Source organism: Manis pentadactyla, chromosome 2 (genome assembly GCF_030020395.1).
Source record: "Manis pentadactyla isolate mManPen7 chromosome 2, mManPen7.hap1, whole genome shotgun sequence".
Taxonomy (NCBI): domain Eukaryota; kingdom Metazoa; phylum Chordata; class Mammalia; order Pholidota; family Manidae; genus Manis; species Manis pentadactyla.
The window spans coordinates 80,598,683-80,613,667 of NC_080020.1; the positions used below are offsets into that span (position 1 = coordinate 80,598,683).

General features: G+C 39.2%; 1 protein-coding gene and 1 long non-coding RNA gene across 4 annotated transcripts in view; one reads left to right on the forward strand and one right to left on the reverse strand.

Annotated features, from left to right (window-relative positions):
• Positions 1-14,985, forward strand: part of ARSB (arylsulfatase B) — a 185,170-nt gene that overhangs the window by 74,038 nt on the left and 96,147 nt on the right. The window lies entirely within an intron of this gene.
• On the reverse strand, positions 959-13,752 carry LOC130681329 (uncharacterized). The gene is made up of 3 exons (XR_008994396.1): positions 13,657-13,752; positions 4,062-4,126; positions 959-1,702 (listed from the first exon to the last, which is right to left on the reverse strand). It is a non-coding gene; the product is annotated as an uncharacterized LOC130681329 (long non-coding RNA).

Below are 14,985 nucleotides of genomic sequence, written 5' to 3' on the forward strand. Positions count from 1 at the left end.
CCATGTCCCAGACCAGCCCCTCAGCAGAGCACACGCCGAGCAGAGCAGTCCCCAGCGTCACAGCAAAGCCTTTCAAAACGGAACTGCCATTTGAGCCACTGTGCCCAGGTGAGACAAAGCTGGGATTCTGAACCCATCTGGGTTGTCTGCTGAAACACAGATATCCACATCCTTGAGGGGATTTTAACAAGTCTTAGAGTCTCACAACCTAATATTCAAAAGGTCCAGGGTGCAATCCAAAACTGCTCATCATACAGAGAACCAGGAAAATTTGACCATTACTCAAGGGGAAAGACTCACAGCAGGTGCCAACTCTGAGCTGACCCAAATGTTGGAGTTGTTAGAAATAAACTAATGCAGCCATTGTAACTGTCCTCCACGAGGTAAAGTCGAACACTCTTGAAATGCATGGAAAAATAGAAGTTCTCAGAAGGGAAAAAAAAAAAGGAACCAAGCTGAAATTTTAGCACTGAAGAATACAGTGTCTTGAGATTAAAATCCATTTTATGGGCACAGTAGCATAATGAAGATGACAGAGGAAAGGGTCAGTGGACTTCAACATCAAAAGACATTACACAATATGAAAGACAGAAAAAAGAAAAAAATTGAACAGAGCTGTGGAAACCTGTGGGACAATATCGAAAGGTCTAACACTTATGTCATTAGAGACCTACAAGGAGAGGAGAAATATTGATGCAGAAAAATATATATGAAGGCATAATGTCTGCAAACTTGACAAATTTGGTGACAGATACATGTGTAGACTCAAGAAACTCAGTAAAATGCATCAGGATAAACCCAAAGAAGACTACACACTGTAATCAAACCACTAATAACCAGAGATGAAGAAAATGTGTCTTGAAAGCAGCAGTCCCAGGCATGGGAATTTACCCAAGAAGAATGAAAACATGTCTATACAAAAACCTTAAAAAAAAAAAACCTTATACCCACATGTTTCTAGCAGCTTTATTGATAGGTACTAAAAATTGCAGAAAAGTCAATGTCCTTCAACCAGTGAAATGGATAAACAAAGCCAGAGTACATCTGTGCAGTGGACTACTGCACAGCGGAAGGAACTGGATGCCTGCACAAAGTGCCCGAGTCTCCGGTGCATGGTGCCCAGTGCAAGAAGCCAGACTCAAAAGGTTTCACACTGTAGAGTTCTTTTTATCTGACATTCTGGGAAAGGCAGAACTTTAAAAATGGGGAAAAACATGAGTGGTTGCCAGGGGTTAAGGGTGGGTTGGAGGGTCTCACTACAAAGGGGCCACACAAGGAAGTGATTCTGGGGTGAGGGGGTTCTTGATCTTGATTGTGCTGCTGGTTCTATGATTCTTAAGAACCTTTGTCAAGGTTCATAGAACTGCACAGCAAACAGGTGAATTTTGCCGTATATAAATCAGAAAATCAAAATAAATCACTAGCACACCATTTCATATCTGATGGGGTTGATATCTCTTCATGATTACATGAAGTATAGAAAAGATTCATGTCATCTTCTATAGAAGTCATTTTCTACTTGATTCTACATTGAAACTTGCAGGAAGCCAAAAACGGAATCCACAGTGAAGTGGTCCCTTTGAGTATATGCACAAGGCTTTCAGAAAGATAATTTGGTGCCTCACATGCCAGGCAGAGGTTTTGGTTGTGTCAGCTTGATGCAAAAGGCCCCGGTGAGAAATTGAAGTATAAAAGTAGGAGCCTGTAAGAGAAAGAGAGACACTTTGATTCTGGTAAAGATCTGTTTTTAAAAGAAGCCCCATGAATCTGGTGGAAACAAGAACAAAGAATCTGACATGTCCTGGAATCTCTGTGTTTTGTTAATTAGGGTGGAACCTAGAATACCCTGCCTAGGAGAATCACATCTGTGGTACTAAGGTACATCCCTGCCTGTGTTTTCAAATATACATGGGTAGGCAGGCTTGGATGGTTTCCATGAAGCAGACTGTATATATTCCTGTGACATCACAAAGAGTTTTCCTGAATATAGGATTTCTTCTTTAACCCACCTTTCACCCAAAGGTCAAAAAGTAAGGATGGATGCTTAACTGCAGTAAGAACCCACCCCTGACCACAGCTGCACTTTCTCCCACTGCTGCTTCTGCCTTTCAAGTTTTATCATCCCTGTGCTCCCACCTATACCATTATGGGGCTTATCAGTTTTTATACACAAATGTGTGGGGAAAACTGTTGGTTTTAAGAAACCATTGCTGACTCCCAAGTGACAAAGATATTCTCTTACGTTTTTCTATAAGAGTTTTATGGTTTGAGCTTTTACATTTAGGTCTTTGATCCATCTTTGTTTTCCTCAATTTTGTTAAGATATGATTCATATTAACATAAAATTCACCCTTTTAAAGTGTACAAGTCATTAGTTATATTCACAAAGTTATACAATCATGACCATCATCTAATGTTTTTATCACCACCACCCCCCAAAAAAATCCTGTATCTATTAGCATTCTCCCCTCCTCCCAAGCACTGATAACCACTAATCTACTTTCTGTCTGTATAGATTTGACTATATTCTGGACATTTCATATACAGTTGACCCTCAAATAGCGCAGGGATTAGGGAAGGTACCCTGTGACTTGAAAATCCATGTGTAACTTGACTCACCCAAAATTGAACTACTAATAGCCTACTGTTGACTGGAAGCCTTACCAGTGACATAAACAGTTGACTAACACATATTTTGTATGTTATTACATACTGCGTTCTTAAAATGTAAGCTAGAGAAAAGAAAATGTTTTTTCAAATGGTTATAAACCTCCTAAAAATTTTCTAATACATTTACTGAAAAAAATCCATGTGTAAGTGGACCAACACAGTTCAAACCTTTGGTGTTCAAGGGTAAACCATAAGTGGAATAATACAGTATGTGACCTTCTGTGTCTAGCTTTTTCCATTAGCAAGATGTTCTCAAAGTTCTTTCATACTGTAGCATGTATTAGTACTTCCTTTCTTGTTATTATTGAATAATACCCTCTTTTTTTTTTTTTGCTACATATTGCTGAAAATATATCACATTTTCTTTATCCGTTCGTTCATCAGTTAGTAGACATTGGGTGTTTCCATTCTTCCGGGTTTGAAGAATAATGCTGCTGTGAACATGCATATACACATTTTGGGGTGGACATATGTGTTCATTTCTCTTGGGCATACATCTAGGAATGGGATTTCTGGTTTATATGGTAACTCTATGTTTAACTTTTTGAGGAACTACTAAACTATTTCCAAAGCAGCAAAACCATGTTACATTCTCACCAGCAATGTATGAGGGTTCTGGTTTTTCCACATCATCTCCAACACTTGTCATTGTCCTTTTTATTATAAGCATCCTAGTAAGTGTGAAGTGGTATCTCCTTGTGGTTCTAATGTGTATCTCCCTGATAACTAGTGATATTGAGCATTTTTTTCATGTGTTCTTTGGCCACTTGTGTATCTTCTTTGGAGAAATATGTATTTAAGTCCTTTGCTCATATTTTAATTTCTTTTTAAAAAACGATTGAGCTGTAATATGATCCATCTTCAGTTAATTTCTATGTATGTTGTGAAGTGGGGATTGGCCAAAGTTCTTGTTTCCCCCTGTAGATATCCAATTACTCTAGAATCATTTGTGGCAAGGAATTCCTGATTGGTTTGTTTGGCACCTTTGTTAAATACTAAATGATCATTTAAGTGTGGTTCTTTTACTAGGCTCCCTATTCCAGCACCATGCTATCTTGATTAGTATAGCTTTATACAGTGGGTCTTGAGTTGGGTAGTATAATTCTTGCGACTCTGTGCTTCTGTTTGAAAATTACTTGCAATCCAAGGATAACCTCACTGTGTCATCATGACTGTGACAGAGTAATGGCCCCTTCTCTTTCTCCAAACATGTTCACATTTTACAGCCCTGAACCCATGAATATTATGTTAGCTGATGCAGAGGAATTAAGGTTGCCAGTCATCTAAACTGTTGTCTGATTGGGCCTAATGTAATCACAACGGTTGTAAAAGTGAAAGAGTTAGACAAAGAGGAGGTCAAAGTAATATGATGTGAGAAAGATTCAACCTACCAGTGCTGGCTTTGAAGTTGAAGGAGGAGGATCTTGAGCCAAGGAAATCAAGCAGCCTCTAGAAGCTGAAAATCGCAAAGAAACAGATTCTTTAGAGCCTCCAGAAGGGAATGCAACCCTTCCAGCACCTTGATTTTAGCCCATTGAGACTTGTATCAGACTTCTAACCTATAGAACTATAAGATGATAAATTTGTGGTGTTGAAGCTGCTAACGTTTGTGATAATTTGTTATGGCAGCAATGGAAAACAATACATTAATATATTATCACTTTTATATATAGCTGGATTTGATCCACTAAGATTTTGTTAAGGATTTTTGCACCTCTGTTCATTGTAGTTTTCTTTTTCTTTTTTCTTTTTTTGTAATCCCTTTGGTTTTAGAATCGGAGTAATGCCGGCTTCCTAGAATAAGTTGGGAATTTGGGCTCCTCTCTGTTTTGTGGAGAAGTTTGTATAGAGTGAGTATTATTTCTCCTTTAAATATTTCACAGAGTTACAAGTGAAGCCATTTGAGCCTGGAGTTTTCTTTATGGGAAGTTTTTAATTACAAATTTCAATTTCTTTAATAGATGTAGAGCTACTTAAGTTATCTACTCGAGTGAATGTTAGTAGCTTTTTGAGAACTTAATTGCTGGAAAAAAGTGGTTAAAGTTTGGCTTATTTCCTTTTTTAAAGGAAGAAACACTTTTGAATATTTGTAGTGCACTATAATATTTTAGATCTGAAAAGTAATTATTATGAGATTGCATAAACATAAATACAAATACACTGTATGTTGGCAACAAGACATAGTAAGTCTGAGTCTTCTTCACTAGGAAATCAATTATGATTTGGCCTCCCATGCATTTGAACCATTCATATGGGGCATGAACATGCAAGCCACTGTGATAGGTAAATTTACATTGTAAATCAATTAATTGACATTCTGATTGTATGTATCACTTACAGTGGTTCTGTCCTGAGAGGTAGAGCCTTGTTCCATATGCTGGTAGAATTATTTGTGAGCCTGTAGAACTTCAGATCCGACCTCCAATGATGATAAATTCACAAAGTAATGAATGCCAACCTGGAGAGCCTCTTGAAACAGAGGTCATTGCCTATGCCTGGCCATATGTCCCAATTTGCCATTATGTAGGGCAGTGGTTCTTAAGGAGAGAATTTTGGAAATTTGAATGGGTGCTACTAGCACTTAGTGGACAGAGGTCCAGGATGCAGTGCCTCTAATAACCCTGCATGTGAGGAGCTGTGTATCTTAAGCCTTATATATAGCTTACAAATTTCCTGCTGGTTAGGCATGAAGACTAAAACACATGTTTATAATTTTATGAGTCTAGAACCTCATTTAGTTTTGCATAGACAGTGTAATTTTTACATGGCTTTATAGATACTTCATATTCTAACTTTTATTCTTGCATTCATCCCTGCTCGCTTTCATTTTTCTGTACTTTTAGTACAGAAATGGCTTCCTTGAAGTCCAAATTTACCTATATAGTACACACAATTATCTAACCACTTTGTTACGTCTTTTAGGATTGAGCCTTCACATTTTCATATGAAATACATGCTATTTTATTATCAGTTGCCTCTTCTCTTTTATATTACATTTAGAACTTGTTTTACAAATTAGGTGTGTGAGTATAATCTTATGTATGAATTCCGTTACAAGACAGTAAAAAGAGCATTACAAAATAATAGTTATGAAAAGGAGGTTTTAGGCTTGATATAGAAACAAGCTTTTTATCCTATTTCAGAACTTTTCCAATTATTATAGTTGCTATTATATAAAAAGGTAAAATCTGTGAATGGCCCATAGGTGGGTCACCTATTATACATCCACACAAAAAAACCAACCACAGCAATAAAAATGGATTCATCTGTTTCACCCTGCAAAGTAACCCAACATAGCTGTGATATCCATCAGACACAGAGCATCCAGCCGTAATGCTCCCACTCATGCATAGTGATCACAGACTTCAGTCTACAAACTTAGATATGCAACAAGTGTAATGCTTCTTCTTCCCCCCACCATAGCTGTACTCAGTACTGCCAGGGTCCAGTTCTGCTGGGTGGAGTGAATCTGGTTTCAGTTAAGTCAGGTCAGCTAGATTAGTTCAAAGTCTCTTTGTCTATCCCTGGCTGGCCTCCAGAGAACCAAAGCATTGGAGCTGAGGGAAGTGTCTGGTCCCTAGTCATCATCCCCAAATACTCTATGCAGGAGCCTTCGTGTTCCTTTCTGGTCTTTTTTGTGTAATCCATCTCGATTATGCTGCAACCTCCTTGCCTGCAGAGACTTGGGCCATCTCTTGCCACATCTGTGCTCTTCTCAACAGCAAATGAAAACCATTCACCTTTGGGGCTGCATCTTCTTCCACACAGTGGTGTGAGGGCCTGTGACCCTACAACCATTGCCACCTGCTGCTGCCAGACCACACTGGGCACAGGGCACTGCAAAGGGCCTCACTGTCCCCACTGTCCCCAGGCCCCCTGGATGAGGTCCCAGCTGTTTCCACTCTTGGGTTCCACACCTCATTTCCTCTACCATGGGCAGGGCCCACAGTGCCTCCTTAGGCTCACAGCCCTGTCCTCGCTTTGCTTCCAGTCCTCTCTCTTCTCCTAACTTAGTGATTAAGCTAAACCTATGACATCATCAGGCTGCTGATTACCCCTTCCCTGAGGCTGTTCCCACTGCCCTGCCTACTTCCCGGGCAGAGGGAAGTCACAGGGCAACAGGAATTACAGGAAGGAAGAAAAGCCCTGACTTACTATTTTAAAGCATCCTGAGGTGCCCTGTTTGACCTGTAATCATTTTCATCTTTTCAATGTATAGGCTTAGCTCTTTGCCTGGAGAGTAAAGCTGCTGTGTGCTTGTGGTTGTGTCCTCTGCTGGAAGATGACAGGTGGAGGTGGTCACATTCCATTGATGTAGATGGGATCAGTGTCATGAATATGGATATAAACCTTTTTCTAGGTCTAAACTATCCTTAATTATACTATGAGCTTCTTGCCATCTTAATAAGGTCATCATTTACATTTTTTTATTAGTGTATATGCTTCATACAGTGGTATCCTTAATGTACATCAGTGTGGATCACTTAATGTTGGAGAAACAGGTAAATATGCTTTTAGCTTGTGGTCTACTTTTAAAATTCACATTTTTTCTTCTTCTTCCCTTACCCTTAGGATGGTCTCTATAGAGACCATCTCCAGCAATCTGCACCTTCCTAATTTTCAGATTCTAGCATGCTGTGAAATGAGGAAGCCAGGTACCATCACCAGAACAGTATCTGGGAATAAAGGGATCTTATTGCAGGGACTTGATGAGCCTTTTATGGTTACTCAGGGGCATTTGATTTGTGTTTGGTCTTGTTTGTTTTTTTTTTTAATCCTGATTCATGCTGTTTAGGACATGATGCTTTTCCCTGATATTGGACCTTCCTATTTCAACATCACTGTGTCTCCTGATAAAATGCCTCCATGTAACCTCTTGCCTCTCCTTAGGCACAGAGTTCTCCTTTCCTCTAGCTGCTTCCCTCCCAGTACCTGTTTGGGGTCACCAGGATTTCTCCTCCCTCTCCCCGTTCCCAGCCTGGGCAGAAGGGTCCTGCCACCTGCATGGTCAGGAGAACCTGGAGTCTGAGGACTCCGAGTTTGTTTCACTTTGGCTTTGGAGCAAGTGTTACCTGCAGATCTGAAGAGAAACATTTTCTTGTACCTTTATTAAGTATGCATTCAACATTTGAAATATTTATTAAATTCCTTTAACAAACTTCTTAATATTTAGGTGTATTGAATTGTTTTTGTTCTGCCATTGAATGTTTCACTCTTCTGTTCTTCCAAGAGGATTGTGCTGACAATGTTCTCATGACTTCTGTTTATCTCTCCCTTTGTAATTAGTCACACATATACCAGTGAGCTCCTTTAGCATTTAGCAAACCTCAGAGAAGAGCTCTGGGGAAACAAAACTGCCTGTTCTAAGCTCAGTTTAGTTTATTGGTTTTTCTGAGGAACTTTAAAATCTTATCTTACTACCTACAAAGTAAAGATCCAATAAAATGTTGTTTCTGCTTCAAGGGTAAATTCAGAACATTTAACTTGTATTATATATTTGGAAATATAAAGACAAATTAACTGATGCTTGCCCACATAGAATGTTAGCTTTCTCTGATTTAATTCTCTCTGAAAAATCACTGGCCTCAATTCCCATCTTTCTCACCATGCAAGTACACTTGTATTATATTTAATACTATATATATATATGTATATATATGTATATATATATATATATATATAGCAACTATAATTCTTTTTTTCTGTTGATGGTATTTTCATTTCTCTCCTGCTGTCCTTGAAATTGCCAGACTCTAAAGCCCTTCTGTGATACTTTTTTCATCTATTACTTCTCAATTGGCATTACTGATGGATAAACAGCTATCTAATAAAAAAGTATCTGGCCACCTTAAAGGAGTTTCAGGTCTTGAAGGGGAGATAAATAATTATTGAATAAACTATTATACTCTTTCAAAGTGGCAAACAGTTTCAGTTTGCCCCCAAATTCATAATTTAATTAGTAAAAAATATTAAGCATTCTTTCAAGATCAAACTGAAGGGAAAACAAGGAGGGCTTTAGTTTTAAAAAAGAATAGAGCAAACATTTGGTACTTTTACTAGCTGTAAATACTCTAAACATGGGGCTTCTCTGCTAATTGTTATAGGGGATCTGGGATCTGGAGATCAAATTTAGCATTACCCATGCCATGTGAGAGTAACTCACAACAATCTGTACTTATCCTACAGCTTTCATTTAAGGTTCTCCAAGATCTGTGACTTCCTCTGCTTTAAATTACAGAAAAAGTCCAGCTGTTTGCCTAAAAATATGTAATAAATTAGGACAGTGTTTTCCAGGTCCCAGTACTATTTTACTTTTAGAGACCAAATGTTTTCAATCTTTCAACAGACTTTTGAGTCTTTCATTCTTAATAAATTTTAAATGAGAGATAGAATCTTGTTGGTATCTCATCATTATAAGCAGTGACATTAGCCCCATTAAAATAAGGAAATCTTCTACTACAACCCTGTATAATTTTCTTTTTAATCCCCACTTATTCCTGGTTTTGCCTTTTCCATCTTCCTTTATCGGCAGTTCATTTGGTGACTACATCAGTTATTTGGGTCTGGCTGCTAATACCATTCCACCAGAATCCTCCTTGTGCTAGCTCAGCAGGATGTTCACCTCTCTGGTTCTTTTAATTAAGGTGTAAAGTCTGATTGTGTCTGACTGGAAGGTAGGGATCAGAACATTTATCTGCCCTGAATGGTGCCAACCATTTAAAACCCCCACAAATATTCAAATGAATATATGAATGAAGATTCAGTCTCTGACATTTAATTTGAATCACAGGCTATGATTATTGTACCTCTTTCTTTGATAATTCATGTACATTATTTGAACTAGAAACAGAAAGTAGTCACCTGGCTCTGCCCCAGTAACAACAAAACCCTTCACAATTCATTGTATTTTTATTACTCTCAAGAAATTACCTATAGAGAAGAGAATGCAACCCAGAAGGGCTCTGTGGTTGGAATATTTTCTTCTTTGAAAGTATGGTGTTTTTAGAGTATAGCTATACTACCTAAATCTGGTTTATGTTTAGTAAATACCCAGATGGGAGTCTGTTCTGCTCTGCATACTTCGATGCTGCTGCTGGTCGTGATCATCAGTGAAAATAGCTAGTGTTTATGGAGCACCATTTCTGTGCCAGGCTTTATATTAAGATGGGTATTGTTACCCTCATTTTTCAAATGAGGAAACAGGCTGAGAGAGAGAGTAATTTTCCCAGGCTCACAGCATGTAACACCTATCCCATGAATACATTTCAGTGAAATTAGAACTGTGGCAATAGGGATGATAGGGAAAGATAAAGACAGTCATAAAACAGCTAGACACCTTTTTGTTTATGTTTAGTCATCATTCCGGCTAAAGTTTTCCTTAAGTTCTGGCAACAGAGTGTTCTTATGAGTATAGTTATTTTCGTCTTAAGAAGCACCCTTGATGTAGAGCACCCTGCCATCTGTGTAACTGCATGGGGCCCCTGAGCCTCCTACTCCCTGTACCTGGGTGCTCCCATCTCTGGTGGGGGTTGGCTTTTTCCTGTCTTGGTTTAAGTTCCTCCCAGAGGCCCAATCACTGGCAGAGATCTTATCTCTTTTTCTACTCACCTTTTCTGTCTTGTTGGCTGACATTTTCCTAAAACTAGAGTGGTCCCTGGTACATGGTGGGTGCTCTGGGAAGATTTGTTGAAGGGGTGAGTGAGGATATTTTCCAGGCAGGACCAAAGTCCCTCAAATGCTTGTAATCAAATCCCTTTGACTTTAGTGTAGCCGATCAGGTGCCAGGTTGGGCAGACAATGCTGGTCTCTGTGGGTTTGATTGCATAAATCCTCACAGGGGTCTAGGTGCCCCCCACCACACCTTACCCATATTCTGGTAAATAAGCAACATCTCTGTAAAGAACAGCTTCCTAAGTCAAGGTCAAGGCTGGGTGAAGGCTCAGAAAACACTGTACAGTAACAAAGCTAATTTTTAGTAACTTCAATCTCAATTTTTGGTGGCCTTTTCTCCACTCATTTATTTTTGAGCCCTTCTCTTGGCAGTTCTCCTAGATCCTGGAAATGCAAAGGAGATGAGACATTGTTCTTGCCCTTGAGAGGCAGAGTTTAAGGAGAAGACAAACCCATAAACAACTAATTAACGATAAACAGAGATAAGTGCAATAGAAAAGGTGTGCATAAAGTGCAGAAGCAAAGAGAGATAAAGTCTATTTGGGGAGTGAGCAAAAAGTTAGTAGAAGATGTGACATGAAATTTAAGTCAGGCAGGTACGAAGAGGTAGAGCATTTTAGGCAAAGGAACCAACATGTATATAGGCAAAGTCAGTATGAACGGGCATACCATATGCTAATAAGAATTTAGTTCTGTGTGATTGAAGCCCAGGGCACTTTTTACGGGGAAGGGCAGGAATTGCCCAAAAAGTAGGTTGGGGCTGGATGTGAAGGATTCTATATGTTTGACTAAAGTTTGAAATTTTTCCTGATTGGAAAGCAATTAGGTCTTTAAACATGGGTGTGGCCTGATTGGATTTGCTTTCACAGAGATGCTTCTGACAACAAAATGTAGCAGTCTGTAAATTACCCCGAGTCCAGGTGAGAGAGATGTCAGACCCAAGGCAGTGGGGCTGGACAAGAGAGGATGGACTAGAAGTCCATTTTGCAGAGATTTGGCAGCAGTGAATGCATATTTAATCAGAATGACTGAATGGAGGGCAAGAGGGAAAGAGGAGAACATCGGATTGTAAAGGAAGTGTCTGGGTAGGTAGTTTCTCTAAGATCATCTAATAGGAGAAGTTTGAATTAAATACCTAATCCTTTAGATGACTACTAAGACATAGACTAACTCTTTAATTTGCATTTTAGTAATTTTAAATATTAGTCTGAAAGAATCAACCATCAGCAAACAGGCCCCATTTTTAGAAAGAGGGGCTGCTTTGTATTTGAATCATTCTGTCCCTTCATCTGTCCCACTCACGTTGGCACCCCTGTTCCGAGGGAAGTCCAGGCTCTGATGCCAAGCTGCTGGAACCTTCCTTGCTTTTCCTTCCAGGATCCCGAGGTCAAGGTGAGGAGGAGGTCTTGGACAAGCCCAGGTTGAAAGACCCACGGGGGCAACAAGATGGAGACAGACGCTGATAGTTTAGGGCAGTCTTCCATAGCCAAGCCACAACAGTACATCATTGGGAATAGTCCTAAAAACTAATGTTGTTGTCATGGTTCCATTTTAATTTTTATCAGCTGGATATGGATAAGGTTTCATTGTTATATACTTAATGCTTGGCTAACCAATATTTTTCCATGATTTTTTTGACAGTTTTTTTTTTCAGTAATGAATAATAAAGTGAGGTTTGCCATCTGTATATGACAACATTTATTTTGACATTTCTAGACAGCAGAGGTTTTATAATTAGGTTTTCTCTCTGCCAAAAACATTGCTGAAGAACTATTTCCTTGCTTCATAGCTTCTTTTATTAGTGGGAGTCATCTTATTTTGATTTGGGTGTTTTTTCATTAAGTCGGTCAGGAATTTTCTCTTGAAAATTGTTTCTTAATAAGGACACAATTAACTTTTGCCCCCTCAAAAAATTAGGATGGAAAATGAAAAGAAATGTGTTTGAAATGGTCGTGGCTCCATTGTCTTTTTAAGTTTTAATTTATGTCAGACTTAAGGGAGCAAAATAGTAAACTCTCTGTACCTGTTTCAAATGAACTTATTGCATGCTTGTTGTTACTCTGATCAATTTTATGTCCAACTCTTTGAAATCCCTGGAGACTGTACTGTAACAGATGGACAGCATGCTGCATTTCAAAGGCCCACCTGTGGATTCTGTCCCTTTGCTGGGACATGGCAGCCACCCGCCATATGCCGCCTGTGGAGACGTAAGCCCCTGGTATAGCTGGATCACCCTCTTCATGTGGCCGCATCTGCACTGGCTCTGTGACAGGTGGTCCAAGAGAAGAAGTTGCTGGAGTGTCAGCTGACACTGCTTTCTCTCTGGAATGCTCATGAAAAAATGACGGAGGAAGCCACATTGATAACAGATGAGAGAATGACTTATCATTGCTAATCGAAAAAACATCACAATGAGCTAATGGCAAAAACATCACCCACACTGCATCACCGGCCACCCCTAAGAAGAGGTGGCGACACCTTCCTCTTCCTACAGTAGCAACAGTGGCCAAATTCTCTTTATAGCACAGAGTGTTTTCCTTTCTGAGTCATACCTGGAGGGCTGCTCCTAGAATCAGATTCCAGACCCAGCCACTCTTATCTCTGCCATCACCACTCTTACTTCCACCACCATCATCTAATATTTTGATATTGAGCACTAACAAACATGTGGAACTGAAAGAGACATTATAGAGTATCTCCAAAGAAGTGTATCTTTTTTAAATGGAGACAACACGCATCTTCTACAAGCATTGTGCCAGTACATTTATAGCAATCCAGACAGTAGGGTTAACAGTAATGCTGTCTCAGCCATTCTTGACTTCATGGGTAACTGTTTCTCTCCAGTGTATTTTTATGTAACATGAATGGCACCTTCTTTTAAGCTTTGATATGTTGGCTGTGGGTGGCTGATGCTCAGTGAAGAATGAGGAGCATGGAGGAATTCCCTCTGTCTAAAAATGCTGGTCCCTTGTTTTGAATATACAGATCTGCTTGTGTGAAATGTAATGTGTATTTAATAAACTGGCTTGGATGACTTTTTGGAACTTGAGTACTGACAAGAAGAGATGTGAGTTTAAGGTAAGGTTCTTGTAAGTCTGTGATAGCAAATGATGAGATTGATTGTCACCCACCCATGTTGAACAATCATTACCTTCCTCTAATCTAGCCCAAGGCTTTCCTCCTCCCCTTCATAAACACAGAGAAGAACCAAGGACCCAGCATGGTAAGGGCTTGATCAGAAGCCTCCTTGGCACCAGAGCCTTGAACTTCTTACTTACTAGCGCTAAGGCTTCCTTAAAGGGAATTAATCATCACCTTGAAGTAGCTCTCCTTCTGCTGTATCCTCTATGGAGACTGACTGCTTATAGTCTTCACAGAGAACTGAAGCTTTATGTGGCCTGTAGGCATAAGTTCTTCTCTACACCAGGGACATTAGGAGCATGGCACTTGGGGGCCAGAAGGCACTTGGGGAGTCACACAGACTTTACTTGAATCCTAGCTTTGCCACTTATTAGCTATCTGGCCTTTCAAACCTCTTTTTCTTTAAGCAACAAAATGCTTGTAATAGTAGACTATTTGAGTTGTTGTAAATATTAGCTACCCTTATCAAGCAGGTACGTAAGTTATGCCAGGTAGCCAGCCAAGTAATTATTATAAATGGTATCATTTAATTCTCACTATAATGCATGAGATAAGAATTATAATCTCCCTATTAAAGGTAGAGAAACTGAGGCAGCATATTGTCTTGGATCACACAGCTAGTAGCTGTCATCAGGCTTTAATTTCAGATCTATCAGACTCCAGATTCTGTGAAAGATAATGTGAAATTAAAGTGGTGTCTGGTGCACAGTATATGCTTTACAAATGTTGGTACTCTTTCCTTCTGTGTGTATCCTGCAGCTTTGATAGATCTTAATTTCAGTGTTAGATTTTTGTATATAATGTTCTATAAAGCAGGTCTAACATACTGCCCTCATGTGGTTATTTGGATAACTGGTTTTTTTAAGTTTAATTGAAGTATAATATATATGCAAGTAAGTGTTATTAAATGTATCTCTAAAGTCATCAAGTGTATGGATACTCTTGGAGATAATAAGATTCTACAACCTCAGGTACATGAGAAATACCATGTTTTACTTCCTACAGTCCAACTTAATTTCTAACTGAGCTCCAACCAGCTGGTAGGATACTTACCATCAGTCACTCTTGTAACTTCTCTGGCTTCATTTATGTCCCCCATTTCCTCAGTTGTCTTGGAAGGAAATCTGTCTCTTCCCTGGTACAGTGCATGATGAAGTTTGTCTTGCCTTCTTGTTGAGAAGGGAGGGATTTTTCTTATAATTTTTTTCCACCCAGCTGCTTTGTTTTTAGAGAAGCCTACTGGAGAAATCTTCAACTTTTGTACTTAAGAAAGAATCCAAATCACCAGGGAATAGAATATTAATCCAGTTACCAGTTTAAATCTTAGAAAAATTTTCCAGGAGGAAAATAAAAAGGTCTGTTATTCCCATTTACCAGGAGCTTTAAGACACCAAGTGAAACTCAGAGGTTTGTTTTCATATGGGAGGAATGGCCCAGCTTACCTGGATTCATTCTCCCGTGTTACACAAAGTTGCATGCATGCATTTGAAGCCTAGCCATTGA